The sequence below is a fragment of the Lissotriton helveticus genome, chromosome 5_1 (genome assembly GCF_964261635.1).
Source record: "Lissotriton helveticus chromosome 5_1, aLisHel1.1, whole genome shotgun sequence".
NCBI lineage: Eukaryota > Metazoa > Chordata > Amphibia > Caudata > Salamandridae > Lissotriton > Lissotriton helveticus.
Window position 1 is genome coordinate 1,861,977,635 of NC_136065.1, and position 14,527 is coordinate 1,861,992,161.

A 14,527-nucleotide genomic window follows, 5' to 3' on the forward strand; every position below is an offset into this window, starting at 1 on the left:
AGGCCTGCAGACTGTCGAATAGAAACAGTTGCTGCTGCTGTGGCCCTTAGACAACTTGGCAAAGCTCGTGCTACCGGATCCAAAGTTGACGAAAAATAGGCGCATGGCCGTTGTCTATCTCCGTGTAACTGAGTCAGCACAGACAATGCACAGCCCTCCTTCTCGTGGACATATAATGTGAAGGGCTTACTGTAGTTGGGGTTACCTAACACAGGGGCCGAACATAATGCTGTGCGTAATTCGAGAAAACTTTTCTGACACTCGTCGGACCAAGGAATGGGATTGGGTGTATTTGTACACGTTAGTGCCAATAAGGGTTTGGCTAATAACGAAAAATTTGGAATCCACTGTCTACAGTACGATGTAATGCCCAAGAAAGCGCGTACTTCTCTCTGTGTTCTTGGCACATTCAATTTAGCTATTGCCTGAATTCTTTCTGGGGTCAGTTTCCTTCCCTCCTTCGATAAGAGATGACCTAAGTAGGTCACTTCTTGTCGGCAATATTGGAGCTTGGAAAGTGACACCTTGTGATGTAGATCACATAGATGACGCAGTAGTGCCAATGTGGCCAGTTTACATATTTTCTCAGTATCCGCGGCTATGAGCAAATCGTCCACATACTGTACGAGAGTGGAACCTTTGGGCAAAACCATTGCGTCAAGCTGACTTTTCAGAGCTTGACTGTATATTGAGGGGCTCTCACAGTAGCCTTGAGGAGCGCGTTTAAAGCGGAAACTGCGACCACCTAAACTAAAGGAAAAAATATCCCTGCTCTCCTCAGCAATCGGGATACTGAAGAAAGCATTCTTCAGGTCAATCACCGAAAACCATGATGCGGAGGCTGGAATCATAGTCAATAATGTTGTAATGTCGGGGACAACTGGGAATTGTGGCACCACTATCTTATTTACTTCCCTAAGATCAATCACGAATCTATACACAGGTGGCTGAGAAGGGTCAGTTCGTTTTAAAACAGGCAGAACAGGACTATTGCAAACATTGCCTCGTGTTTCTTCAATTACGTCTTTCTCAATCAACTCGTAAACAATCGCTAGCAAAGCTTTTTCGCCCTCATTGGATATTCTGTATTGGGGAATTCGTGGCATTTTGACATTCGACTTCAATGTTACAACGTATGGTGGAATTTCTAAAAGACCCACATCATTCGGACCAGTAGCCCAAAGAATATCTGGAAGAAGTGTCAATTCTGTTGGAAGCGTATTTCTCGACAAATACATGGGAGAAACCACTTTCTTACCTAAAGTCAGTTGTACTCCTGAGGGAGAACAGTACAAAGTCGCATACAATCTTTTTAGCAAATCTAATCCTAGCAAATTTTCACCACAACCTGTTGTCAAAATAAGGGGTGCTTCGAATTCACAAGGACCAACAGTAAGAGATAAAGGGTCAGAAATCGGATTTCTAACCGGGGCGCCAGAAAAACCTACGGAAACGTTCATTTCGCCAGACAAAGGTGCGCCAGGGAGTTTGGAGTGCATAATAGAACTCTTTGTAGCACCAGTATCCAACAGAAAAGGTTCTGACACACCCGATGTAATCACCTCAACGTAAGGTCCACTCTGATCTACTGGAACTGAAACAACTCCCTCTCTTCGTCTAAGGCTGTCCTAGCAATCGTTATTCTCCCACTGCTCATTTTCTGTGTAATACTCATCGACGTAGTATTGAGCTGTCCTGTCAGATACGTTATTTTGCTGGTCAAACCTGTTCATAGAGTTTTGTGGTGGAAGGGAACGTGCGTCCTGAGGGGTGTTTCCACGCCCTCTACCTCTAGGCGCTTGCTGACTACCACGACCTCTTACGCCAGAAAATTCATTTGTACGTTGCGGCAGAGCAGGACAGTCATATTTGTAATGACCCTCTTGTTTGCAGTATAAACACTGGTTGGGACCTACGCGGTTTTCATTGTAATCGAATCTCTGCAAGTTTCTCTGCGGTTGCTGAAAAGTGGTCCGGTAGTGATTCGGACCATTATTATTTTTATTACCACCACCACGTGGAGGATATGCTTGCTGTAGCAAAACCTTCGTTTTGAGTTCTCTAGTTTTCTTCTCTACTTTATCTTTCTCATCCTTGTCTCTATTCTCATAGTATTGTGCGGTAGCTAATATCTGGGCTGAAGATGAGACTGCCCAAGAGCTTTCTGAATCTTTCAATTTTCTACACAAGTCTGGAAGCAGATTGTGCACAAATTTATCGACGAACAATCTCTGACCACCTTCTGTAGTCATATCTTGACCGCTGTGGTCAATGAATGTTTCTTCAAATCTGGTGAAGAAATCTGACACAGTTTCTTCTTTCTTTTGCTTGCATGCAGATAACTTATCCCAATTTACACGTATCGCAGGCATTATTGTCTTCATGTAATCTACTATCCTACCAGGTAATTCCGCTATCAGGGGCTCAGGCTTGGCACCACCAACTTGTCGTGCATCTGCAACAGTAATATTAGCCCACGTGTCACCTAATTCCTGGTCATGATCTTCATGACGAATTTTTCCCCATAAAGGCTGTGGAACGACGTTCCCGAATAACATATCGATATCGGCTAAATTCATAATGCATGATCCAGCAGTTTGCGACAATTCTTTATAGTACCCTGCAGGATTTTTACGCGGATCTGGTAGTGTTTGTTTGAGTGCTAAAACTTCAGCTCGCTTCCATGGAACATGTACCCATACTCGGTGAAAGTGGGGCAGGACAGGTGGGACAGCTGTCGCGTCACCCTCTCTCCATTGTGGGGGACTTCTCTCATAGGGTATTGTCGTGCCTTTTTCCTACTAGATGCGCTAGATTCTGATGGTGACCCAGAACTACTCCCCTTACTTCGATGTGATAATAGCATTTCAACTGCTTCTTCCACATCGGGACCTACAATCATACCCAGACTAAAATGAAACCTTATACGACACATCTCTTGTGGGAGGCAATCCTGATCATTGTCTTCTAAATCTTCGCAAAGAAAAACACACATCTGTTCGAACACATATCTCTGTGTCGCTGTTTCCCATTGATGGAAAACTTCCATGACAGACTGTAAATCATATTTTGCAGTGTCCATGACCCATTTCCGAGCTAAATTATTCAGGGAATCTCTCTCTTGATAATCGGGCAGTTGACTTTGCAACTGTCTTTTTCCTATGTTAGGGGTCGTAGCAGGCGACCCGAAAAGTGGTAAAAGAAGATTAGTAACAGTACTGGCCATTTTCTGCCGAAAGGAAGGTGAAACGGAAGAACAGACAGATGAAAGAACGGGGTGAGGTAAAGCGGATGCAGAGATGACAGAAGAGGTATGAGGAATAATCATAGAAGGGGCATTTGTAGAAAGTACAGTAGGCAAGATCGTAGAAAGCACAGGTGAAACAGAAGTGGTCGGTGGGCCTGGAGGAGGCTGCACCGAAGAAGTAGGAGCCAGTTGAAGAACAGCTGGTGGGTGCTGTGGAAAAGCCAGAGGCGCAGCTTGTGCAACTAAAGGTTGCGGGGGTGCGGTAGCATTCTGCGCATAGGGCGGTGGCGAGGTTAACAATTGCGACATTAGTTGGTCTTTTTCACGCTCTTTTACTGTCCCTTGCTGAAGAGACGGCAAAACTGGATAACATTTATCTATTGCCATTTTACGTTGCCTGTGCAATTGTTCATTTATCTGCTCTTCCTCATTATCTTTAAACTGCACGGCAGCTTGTATTACTGAAAGTCCCTCTTCTCTCTTATTTTTCTTAGCTAATTTAATCTCTTTTTGTTTGGCTTCTTTGCGCCATATGCGGAAAGAGTCAAACATCGCCGGCCGGGCTTTCTTTTTGAAGAGTTTAACTTCAAGGTTGTCTAAGATTTCAGAGTCAAAGCTACCATATTGGGGCCATTTTAAAACACCGTCTTTCCTAGTGTATTTAATCCATACCTCGTTGTAAACGATGGGGCCTACCCCATGTTTAACGTATAGCTCGTAAGTCGGAGTTCCAACTGGAGGAACCGGACATGAGTCCTCCAATCGGGAGTCCCTATTATTATTACCAAGACAAAACAAATTCCCGAGTCTAAGACTAGGCATCCTTTCTCTCTAGTCTAGTTCCAAAACTTCAAAGGAGTTATCGATTACGATATTGCTCGTGAAAACACGAATCCTTCGGTTATGGTACTTGCAAGAACCAATAAAAACCTTTATGTATCTCTAAGATATACAAAGTAAGTCCAACTAAGGACTAGGAGACGCTCCACTTATACTTAACTGAAAATTATCGATGGCTTCACCAGAAGACTCGTCTCAGCGTTTCGCTCTACCGAAAATGTCAAGGGTCCAACATCAGTGCGATAGCCAGGGCAGCAGTCCTTGTAGCCGTCGGGAAGCGGGGAACCTCGCAGTAAAGACCTTCGGACCACGTCGACATGCAGGGGTCGATGAGGTGGTGGGCCCTCCTCCGGAATTTTCACACGAAGCTCCTCACGATCTTCAGGCTGATTGGTACCACTGGAATCGCTCCAACGCTGGGCGCCAAATGAGGTACTGGGTTTTTAGGAACCGGTACCGAACCGGTAACCCAGCGGTGCCAGGGGATCAACACACCAAAGACCTCGGGTTCTCCTGAGTCAGACCCACAGAAACTTCAGAGTCTTCTAGGTGAAGTCAAAGATTAGTTTATTGGCTGCAACCAAGGTGACAGGGTCCTAGAAGTACAATGCCAGTATATTCAGGAGACTGCACACTTTCACAAAGTTAGGCTTCTCTTCTTATACATAACATTTGCCCTTTGGCGAAACATTCCTTGGGTGCGCGGTATTTCATTTATGGTTACTGATTACAAAAGGAAAGCAGAGTCATGATGACATGTACATATTTAACGTTGTGATGCCCATAACAAATCATCCGGCAAGGCCCAACATTTCATCAGATATCGCTGGACCCCTAATAAAAATGGTCACCTCCCCACCATAAAATAAGTGAGGCAAAGGAAAGAAGAAAGATGTGAGCGAGATATGGCAGGTGTGCGTGCTGAAATGGCTTTATGGCCGGTTGGGCCTAGATACTATCTTGCTTGGTCACTGGGAGGGAGCTGACCTAACGAGCTCGGCCTGGGGCAATGGTTCTAACTTGTACTGGGGTCAGGAAGAAGTCGATTAAGGAGTACGTGTCCTTGTGGAATCAAATTCGACTGGATTAAGGCCTATGAAAAGGGCAACATGCAATTAAGGGTTCAGAAGGTAAATGACGATTTCGAGGTGAAATTGTCACTCGAATATTCTGAAAATACATGTGCTTGATGTACTCGTCATTTCCGGTCTTTTGATACCAAATTCGTCCTATTTCGACGAAGTTTTTATTCTCGAGTCCGGTACTGTTACGGATCCATATTTTTCAGAACCACACTATCCAGCCTCTGTTTTTATCCAACCTCCTCCCCCAGCCACCCAGCCCTTCCATTGCTCCCACACCCTATTCTCACAGCTCAACCGTGTTTCCATGTCTCTCCACCCACTCCACGTTCACTTCCCCAGCCCACCACTCTGTGTTTTTTCTTTTACTTTTTTTTTGGAGGGCACATTAACTGCTGTTTGTTGCCAGGCTGCCACTTTCCTAAACTACGCTTCGAAACACTTTTTAGGTTTTGCCTGGCGAAAGCTGCGCTCTGCGCAGCTTTTTCGCGCAGGCGAAAACCTAATGAGTATAGTAGGGGAGACAGGAACGGCCCCCGTCTTCCATTGGCTAGCTCCATAAATGGAGGCTAGCCATTGGAAGACGGGCCTGTCCGTCAATGCCGGACCAGATTCGGGGGCGTTCCCGAGATTTTTTGGCTTTGGCTACGTCACGCTACGTCAGCCAAAAGCCGGGAACGCCCCCGAATCTGGTCCGGCATTGCCGGCACCCGCCTTCCTGCTCGGGACCGGGGAGTTTCGTGAAAAACACCCAGAGCGCTTCATAGCGCTTTTCTGCCCTAGCGAGTGCTCACCTCGCTTTTTTCTAATTAAATTGTCCCCTGGCAGGCGCCCAGGGACCTTGCCGCTATTGTTTATTTTCACCTCGAGGGAGCCCACCCCTCGGTGAATTCACTCCCCGCCTGCAGTAGCTGAGACGGGCCGCCGCACTGCCCGCGACGACCCGGAAGCTGAGGGGGCGACCTGGAAGTCCCGCTCCCCCAGCGCGGACAAGGAGAAGCAGCTGCACCCACCGGCAGGGCACCATGGTGGAAGAGGAGCCCCGCCGCCGCCCGTGAGAGCACCCGGCCCCAAGAAGCGGGACCGGGTGAGGAAGAGCTGCAGTGTCCAAGTACCGGTGAGTGCGGCCGCAGAGAAGGGAGGGGCGCCGGGACACGTCCATTACCCGGAACTCGCTACATGGACGCACGGACCGGATGCGTCTTCTGACCTTCTGACTCAGGTGAGAGCCATCCCGTCCACCCGATGCTGACCGCAGTAGCCCCTTATTATCTCTCTCTGACCTCATTCTTATTTTCCCTCCCAGGTCGCCTCGAATAGTTCTGGACGCACCCGTCCAGTACAGTACTCCCACCTTTGGCACGGGGTGCCCTGGTCGTTTACTGTACTTTTTACCACGTGGCCGACTTTGTATCCAGTAGTCGCCACCACGGTAAGACCCCCTGCCACTGTCAGTCATCACGCCGCTCGCACTCTCGTCCTCTGATAATCACCCCGTACTTTTTTTCTTTTCTTTAGTCTTCTGAAGAGCACCTGGACATCCACAGAGCGCAGCAGGTGAAACGTGCATCATTTTACATTCCTTCCGACTAGCGGTTCTTCCATGATTTCCTCCCCCCCGCCCTCCTCTGTGACTTGTATACCTTTGTGGGGTTCTTCTTGTGTTATTGACACACAATATTAATATCCTCTTTCTATGTAGACTCGACTAAGGTCTCTCCCAGAGACTGTTTTTAGACCATGCACTACTTGAGCTTCTTACATGTCACTATATGACACTATATTACCTTCTCCTACCACTCTCCAGTGTCACCTGCGTAACTGCCTTTATTCATTCTCCAGTGCGTTTGTGTGCTTAATACACGTATCATTACGAACTCTCGTCCTTTTCATTTACGTGACCCCCTTCTATTTGCCTGTAACTACGCTTGGGCTCGGGCTTGCAGTGTGTGTGGGGGCTTGCAGTGTGTTGGGGGGCTTGCAGTGTGTGTGGGGGCTTGCAGTGTGTTGGGGGGCTTGCAGTGTGTGGGGGGGCTCGCAGTGTGTGGGGGGGGCTCGCAGTGTGTGGGGGGCTTGCAGTGTGTTGGGGGCTCGCAGTGTGTGGGGGGCTTGCAGTGTGTTGGGGGTCTCGCAGTGTGTGGGGGGGCTCGCAGTGTGTGTGGGGGCTCGCAGTGTGTTGGGGGCTTGCAGTGTGTTGGGGGCTTGCAGTGTGTTGGGGGGCTTGCAGTGTGTGTGGGGGGCTTGCAGTGTGTGTGGGGGTTTGCAGTGTGTTGGGGGCTTGCAGTGTGTTGGGGGGCTTGCAGTGTGTTGGGGGGCTTGCAGTGTGTGGGGGGGCTCGCAGTGTGTGTGGGGGCTCGCAGTGTGTGGGGGGGCTTGCAGTGTGTTGGGGGCTTGCAGTGTGTGGGGGGCTCGCAGTGTGTGTGGGGGCTTGCAGTGTGTTGGGGGCTTGCAGTGTGTGGGGGGGCTTGTATTGTGTGGGGGGGCTTGGAGTGTGTGGGGGGGGCTCGCAGTGTGTGTGGGGGGCTCGCAGTGTGTGGGGGGCCTCGCAGTGTGTGGGGGGGCTCGCAGTGTGTGGGGGGGCTCGCAGTGTGTAGGGAGGCTCTGTGGGTGTGTGGGGGGGGCTTTGTATGGCTGTGTGTGTGGGGGGCTCTGTGTGGGTGTGTGTGTGGGGGGCTCTGTGTGGGTGTGTGTGTGGGGAGGCCTCTGAGTGCGTGTTGGGGGGTCTCTGTGGGTGTTTGTGTGTGTCATTTGTGAGAGATAAAGCTAGTGGCATTGTAAATGACAATGCCATTTATTTATGTTAAAAAAACATAAATACAAATATTGTCAAGAGCAATGCCAATAGCTCAAACTTTAACAAAGGCAAAACCATTGCATTGTAAATGCTTGTTTTTTAAGTTACCACTGAAAGACAGATGATTGCCCTCTTTGAATGGTATATATATAAATTACAGCTGCATCATGCCATATGTGCATGTTCATATCACTGAGTTTCTTTTTTTTTGCCAATGATGAGCACCATCCACAAAAAAGAGAGCCCTGGCAAAGACAATAGGTCTTCATTGGCAGCCAAAAGGCGAGAATGATTAGCTTTGCTCATTTGAGGCAACAGAATCGTGTCCTGTTAGACGGGGACCTGGAGGGTCGGCCAAGCACAAGGGGAGAGGCCTCCAGTGAGGGCCGTCTCCAGCGATCGTACAGACAAGTAACTTCCCCCCCACAGATGGACACCACACGAAGGTCAGCTTAACACCTTTTATAGGCAATTCTTTGAGTAAGGTAGTACGTTACAAGGAGATTAGGACACGATGATCCTCTCAATTCTAGTCTCTAGTAGGGAAAGGGGGTAGCGGGACAGTCTTGGTACCTACAGGCACTGAGGTGAAACGGTGGTAGCTCACAATCCTCGAGCTCGGCGTTCGGACGGGTCAGACCGCGGCAGCGCCAGCAGGTCCCGAAGAGGTCGTAGGTGGCAACGGGCCGCGGCAGCGCCAGCAGGTCCCAACGAGGATGACGGTTACAACGGGCCGCGGCGGCGCCAGCAGGTCCCACGAGGATGAAGGTTGCAGAAGGCCGCGGCGGCGCCAGCAGGCAGGACAATAGTTCACAAGGCAGGGCTGCGGCAGCGCCAGCAGTCCGTCAAGGATGAGTTCTTCTCGGTGTCCCTCGACTCCAGGATACAACTGCCTTCCTGCTCTGGGGCTGCCTCAGTTATAGGTCTGGCGCCCTTTGATGTCCGGACCCTCGCACTGGGAGGTCGGGAGGTCCGGGATGAGGGAGTCCAGACACCCAGCAGGGGGGTGGAGCCAGCACCCGGGGAGGCTGGGGGCGATCGGCACCTGGCGGGGGAGAGCCATCGACACTTCTTTCTCCCATCAGCCTGCCAAGTGGTCCGTTCACCTCCTGGATGGATGGTGGTGCCGGGATGGCGGGGCCTGGCCGGGCCCAGGGTTGGGGTCGAGCTGAGGCCACGCGGCCGCGTGGTGCAGTGTCCAAGATGGCGGCTGGGCCGGGCAATGGGGCTGCCGGGGGCCCGGGCCCGTGACACAGAGATATCCGGGAGCAGGCGTCCCGGAGGGGACGGGTTGTGGGTTGCTTCTGCGGGTAGGCCCCGGAGAGCCGGTGTCTGGGCCCTGTCATGCGGGGAGGGAGCGAGCCCTTCGTGGGGCCTGTCCAACATGCGTCCCCCCCAGCTGAAGGCGGGGAGAGTCACCCATCCTCTTGGGGACTCTCCTCGTCGAGGCGGAAAAAGCGGGACAGGCCATCCGCGTTGGCGTGGTCTTGGCCAGGGCGATGCTCCACAGTGAAGTCCATCCCCTGCAGGGAGATGGACCATCGCAATAGTTTGGGGTTCTCCCCCCGCATTTGCATTAGCCATTGCAGGGGCCGATGATCTGTTTGTACCCGGAAGTGGGTTCCGAAGAGGTAAGGCCGGAGCTTCTTGAGGGCCCATACTACTGCGAAGGCCTCTCGCTCAATGGTGCTCCAGCGCTGTTCTCGGGGCAGGAGGCGTCTGCTGATGAAGGCCACTGGTTGGTCGACTCCCTCGGGGTTCAGTTGGGAGAGGACGGCCCCGATGCCATGGTCTGAGGCATCAGTCTGGACGATGAACTCACGGCTGTAGTCGGGGGCCTGGAGCACAGGAGCGGTGCACATGGCGGCCTTCAGCCTCTCGAAGGCCGCTTGACAGTCGGGAGTCCAGTTGACTGCTTTTGGGTTGGTCTTGGATGTGAGTTCCGTGAGGGGCACCACAATGCTGCCATAGTCCTTTACGAACCGCCGATAGTATCCGGTGAGCCCCAAGAAGGCTCGGACCTCGGTTTGGGTTACGGGGGGGGCGCCAGGACTGGATGGCAGCGATCTTGAGCTGGAGGGGGGCCACCAGACCGCTCCCCACTTGGTGTCCGAGGTAGGTCACGGACCCCTGGCCGATTTGGCACTTGCTGGCCTTGATTGTGAGGCCGGCCCGTTGGAGGGCCTGCAGGACCCCTCGGAGGTGGCGGAGGTGGTCTGACCAGTGGCGGCTATACACCGCGATGTCGTCCAGGTATGCGGCGCTGAACTCTTCGAGGCCCGCCAATACCTGGTTCACAAGTCGTTGAAACGTGGCTGGAGCGTTTTTCATGCCGAATGGTATCACTCTGAAATGGTAGTGTCCATCCGGAGTGGAGAAAGCGGATCGTTCTTGTGCCCTGGGGGTGAGGCCGATCTGCCAGTAGCCCGCCGTCAGGTCGAAGATGCTTAGGTAGCGGGCCGCCCCCATGCGGTCAACTAGTTCGTCGGCTCGGGGGATGGGGTGAGCGTCGGTTCGGGTGACAGCGTTCAGACCCCGATAGTCGACGCAGAACCTGAGCTCGGGTGTGGTGCCCGGGGCCGCAGCTTTGGGGACCAGTACAACCGGGCTGGCCCAGGGGCTGTCCGAGGGTTCGACGACTCCGAGGGCGAGCATCTTGGAGACCTCTTCTTGGATGCAGGTGCGTACCCGATCTGGTACCCGGTACGGCCGGTGTCGGATAGGAGGACTGTCGCCAGTGTCCACGTCGTGCAGGCACCAGGGGGTGACCCCGGGTGTGAGGGAGAATAGGCGTGCAAATTGCAGCAGGAGGGCCCGACAGTCTTGGCGCTGCTCCGGGGTCAGAGCCTCGGAGAGTTGGACCCCGTCCACTGAACCATCTTTTTCCCCGGCCCCCAGTAGGTCAGGGAGGGGCTCGGAGTCCTCTTCCGCCCCACTGTCTGTAGCCATCAGCAGGCTGAGCTCCGAACGCACGAAGTGGGGTTTGAGTCTGTTGGCGTGGAGGACCCGGAGGGGGTTCCGGGGGGATTCCATGTCGATGAGGTAGGTGACGGGGCTCTTACGCTCGATCACCTTGAAGGGCCCCGTCCATTTGTCCTGTAAGGCACAAGGTTCGATGGGGGACATCACCCATACCTGCTGGCCAGGCTCGAATTCGATGGAGGAGGCATGTTGATCGTACCACTTCTTCATGTCCTCCTGACTGGCTTCAAGATTGGCTTTGGCGAGCTCTCTGAATCGCCGGGTCTGATTACGGAGGGTCAGGAGGTACTTGTAGACGTCTGGAGGGGTCTTCAGGGGGGCCATTTCCCACTCTTCTTTAACGAGGCTGAGAGGCCCGCGAACAGGGTGTCCGTACAGGAGTTCGAAAGGGCTGAAGCCGAGGGACTTCTGGGGGACTTCTCGGTAGGCGAAGAGGAGGCACGGTAGTAGCACGTCCCACTGGCGGCGTAGGGGTTCTTCCAGCCCCATGATCATCCCCTTGAGAGTGCGGTTGAATCGCTCGACCAGTCCGTTTCCTTGCGGGTGATAGGGGGTTGTGAATTGGTAGGTGACTCCGCACTGTTGCCATAGGGATTTCATATATTTTGAAATAAAGTTCGTGCCCCTGTCACTGACGACCTCCCTGGGGAAGCCCACTCGAGAGAAGATCCCCATTAAGGCTCGACCTACCACTGGTGCTGTTACAGTTCGAAGGGGAACCGCCTCAGGATAGCGGGTGGCGTGGTCCACCAGGACCAGGATGAATCGATGCCCTTGTGCTGTTCGGGGGTCCAGGGGCCCCACAATGTCTATTCCCACCCTTTCGAACGGGGTGGTCACAACGGGGAATGGTTGCAGAGGTGCCTTGAGTTTGCGGCCGCTCTTCCCGCTGGCCTGGCAGGTCGGGCAGGACCGGCAGTGGGTGGAGACGTCATTTCTCATTTTCGGCCAGTAAAAGTGAGTCACCAGGCGGTGGTATGTTTTGTCTTGCCCCAAGTGTCCAGCCAGGGGGACATCATGGGCCAAGTTCAGAAGGAAGTCTCTGAAACGGAGGGGCACCACCAGCACTCGACTGGCCCCCAGCTCCGCTATTCTTTGTTCGCTGTACAGTAGGTCATTGTCCCAATAGATCCAGTGGGCCCCTGCGGTGTCTCCTGCGCTCTGGGCGAGCGCTTGCTGTCGCAGTCCCTCGAGGGAGGGACATGTCTTTTGCTCTTGCCGGAATTGTTCTTGGGTGGGCCCCCCTTCCTGACGCCACTGAGCCAGGTCCGGAAGGTCTTGGGGCTGAGCGGGCTCTTCTTGGGATTGTTCCGGGTTGTCGGTAGGGATGGAGTCTCCCTCCGGAGCGATCGGGGGAGGAGGTGCTGGCCATGCGGGTTCTTCAGATCTAGGGATGGTGTCGGCGGCCATGGACCGGGTTGTTACGCACGCCCAGCCCGGGAGGCCTAACATCCCCAGGTGCTCTCTTCTTTCAACGGCTGCCCACGGGGAACTCTCGAGATCGTTCCCCAGGAGGCAGTCCACGGGGGCATCGTCGCGGACAGTCACTTTTAGCATCCCGGACACTCCTCCCCATTCAAAGGGGACGCAGGCCATCCGACACAGGCTCTCCGAATTGTCGGCCGATCGGACGGGGCAAAGAACATTTGGCAGGATTTGTTCTGGGGTCACCAGGTGACAACGGACGGCCGTCACGCTGGCCCCTGTGTCACGCAGGGCTTCGGCCTTACGCCCATTTATGTTCACCCACTGGCTGTACTTCCTGGTGTTGGCTGGTAGGGGAGCCCGCGGGATCAGGTCTCTCCCCCCTAGGCAGGCCAGGGTCATGGCGGCAGGTTCCCACTCGGGCTGCTCCTGCTCGTACTCTTCAGATCCTTCGGAGACTTGCTCTTCTCCTAGGGCGGCGGCAGCCACCTGGCGGGGCCCGGGGGTCTGGTTCTTTGGGCAGGTCGAGTCACTGGCATAGTGGCCGACTCGCTGGCATCGATGACACGTAACGTTGGCTCGGAACCCCGGGCGCATCGGGGGGTTGCCCCGGCCGGCCGGGGGCGGGGTGTAGTTTGCGGGAGCGGCTGGGATGGCGTCTCTCCCCCCCCCCCCGGGCCTCCTCCTCCTCCTCGGGGACGATGATGACCCTGGTTGGTTCTGTTCTGCTCGTTCGGCCCACTTCGGGCCACTCGGGTGCTCTCCCATCGGTCAGCCTCGGCGGCGAGCTGCCGGGGGTCGGTCAATTTACTGTCGAGGAGGTGCTGCCTGAGCTCGACGAAGCAGTTGTTGGAGAGGTGCTCCCACACAATGAGGTTAAAGAGCTGTTCGTAGGTTGTTACGTTGCTACCCTTGATCCATCCCTCGAAGGCTCGGCTGAAATAGTTCACATATTCTATCCAGGTTGTACCCGGGATGCGGGTGCAGTTGCAGAACCTCTGGCGGTACATCTCGGGCGTCAGCCCATATCGACTGAGGAGGGCGGCCTTCATGTGGTCATAGGACGTCATTTGATGGTCCGGAAGCTGCAGCAGGGCATCACGGCCTTCATTGACGAACCTCCCCCATAGACCGGCTCCCCAGTCACTTCGAGCGATCCGGTGGGCAGTCATGGCGATCTCGTAGGCCTTGAACCACTGCTGTATGTCGTCGTTCCGAAAATATTCCCGGACCACATCTTTGGGGATGTGGACCTTCTGTTCGGTAGTACCTGGGGGGCGCGGTTGTTCGGGCACCCCTAGGTCTTTGTTCTGTTTGCGCATCTCTATCTCCGCTAGCTTGCACTCGTGTACGTATGCCAGTCTTTTTTCTTCGAGTTCTCTCTGTCTCTGCTTCTCCTCTCGCTCTTCTTGGAGCCGTAAGTGTTCTAAGTTCATTTTTTTTTCTGCCAGTTTCAATTCTCCGTCTAATTTGAGCCGTACCAGCTCTAACTCGTGAAGTCTATTTTTCTCTCGTTCTCGGATCTCTTCCCGGGAGAGATCCGTTCTCCTTTCTTCTGTCAGAGTGGTGTTTGGTTCCGGGGCTTCGGCGGTATTCGTCTCTGCCCAGGATTCTAGGGCGTGTTTGAAGTCCTCTTTCGTGCTCAGACCGGTGGTAGCAATGCCTAGTTCTATGCAAAATTGTTTTAGCTCTCGGTGGTTGTACTCTTCCAGTTTTTCCATCTGGAATTTCTCTGCAGATCCGCTCTCTCTGGTCGTCATTGTGGATTAGTCATAGGGTGAGTTACTCTCTGTACGGTTACGCGTTGGTTCGGATCGCGCCGCTGGCCACCAATGTTAGACGGGGACCTGGAGGGTCGGCCGAGCACAAGGGGAGAGGCCTCCAGTGAGGGCCGTCTCCAGCGATCGTACAGACAAGTAACTTCCCCCCCACAGATGGACACCACACGAAGGTCAGCTTAACACCTTTTATAGGCAATTCTTTGAGTAAGGTAGTATGATACAAGGAGATTAGGACACGATGATCCTCTCAATTCTAGTCTCTAGTAGGGAAAGGGGGTAGCGGGACAGTCTTGGTACCTACAGGCACTGAGGTGAAACGGTGGTAGCTCACAATCCTCGAGCTCGGCGTTCGGACGGGTCAGACCGCGGCAGCGCC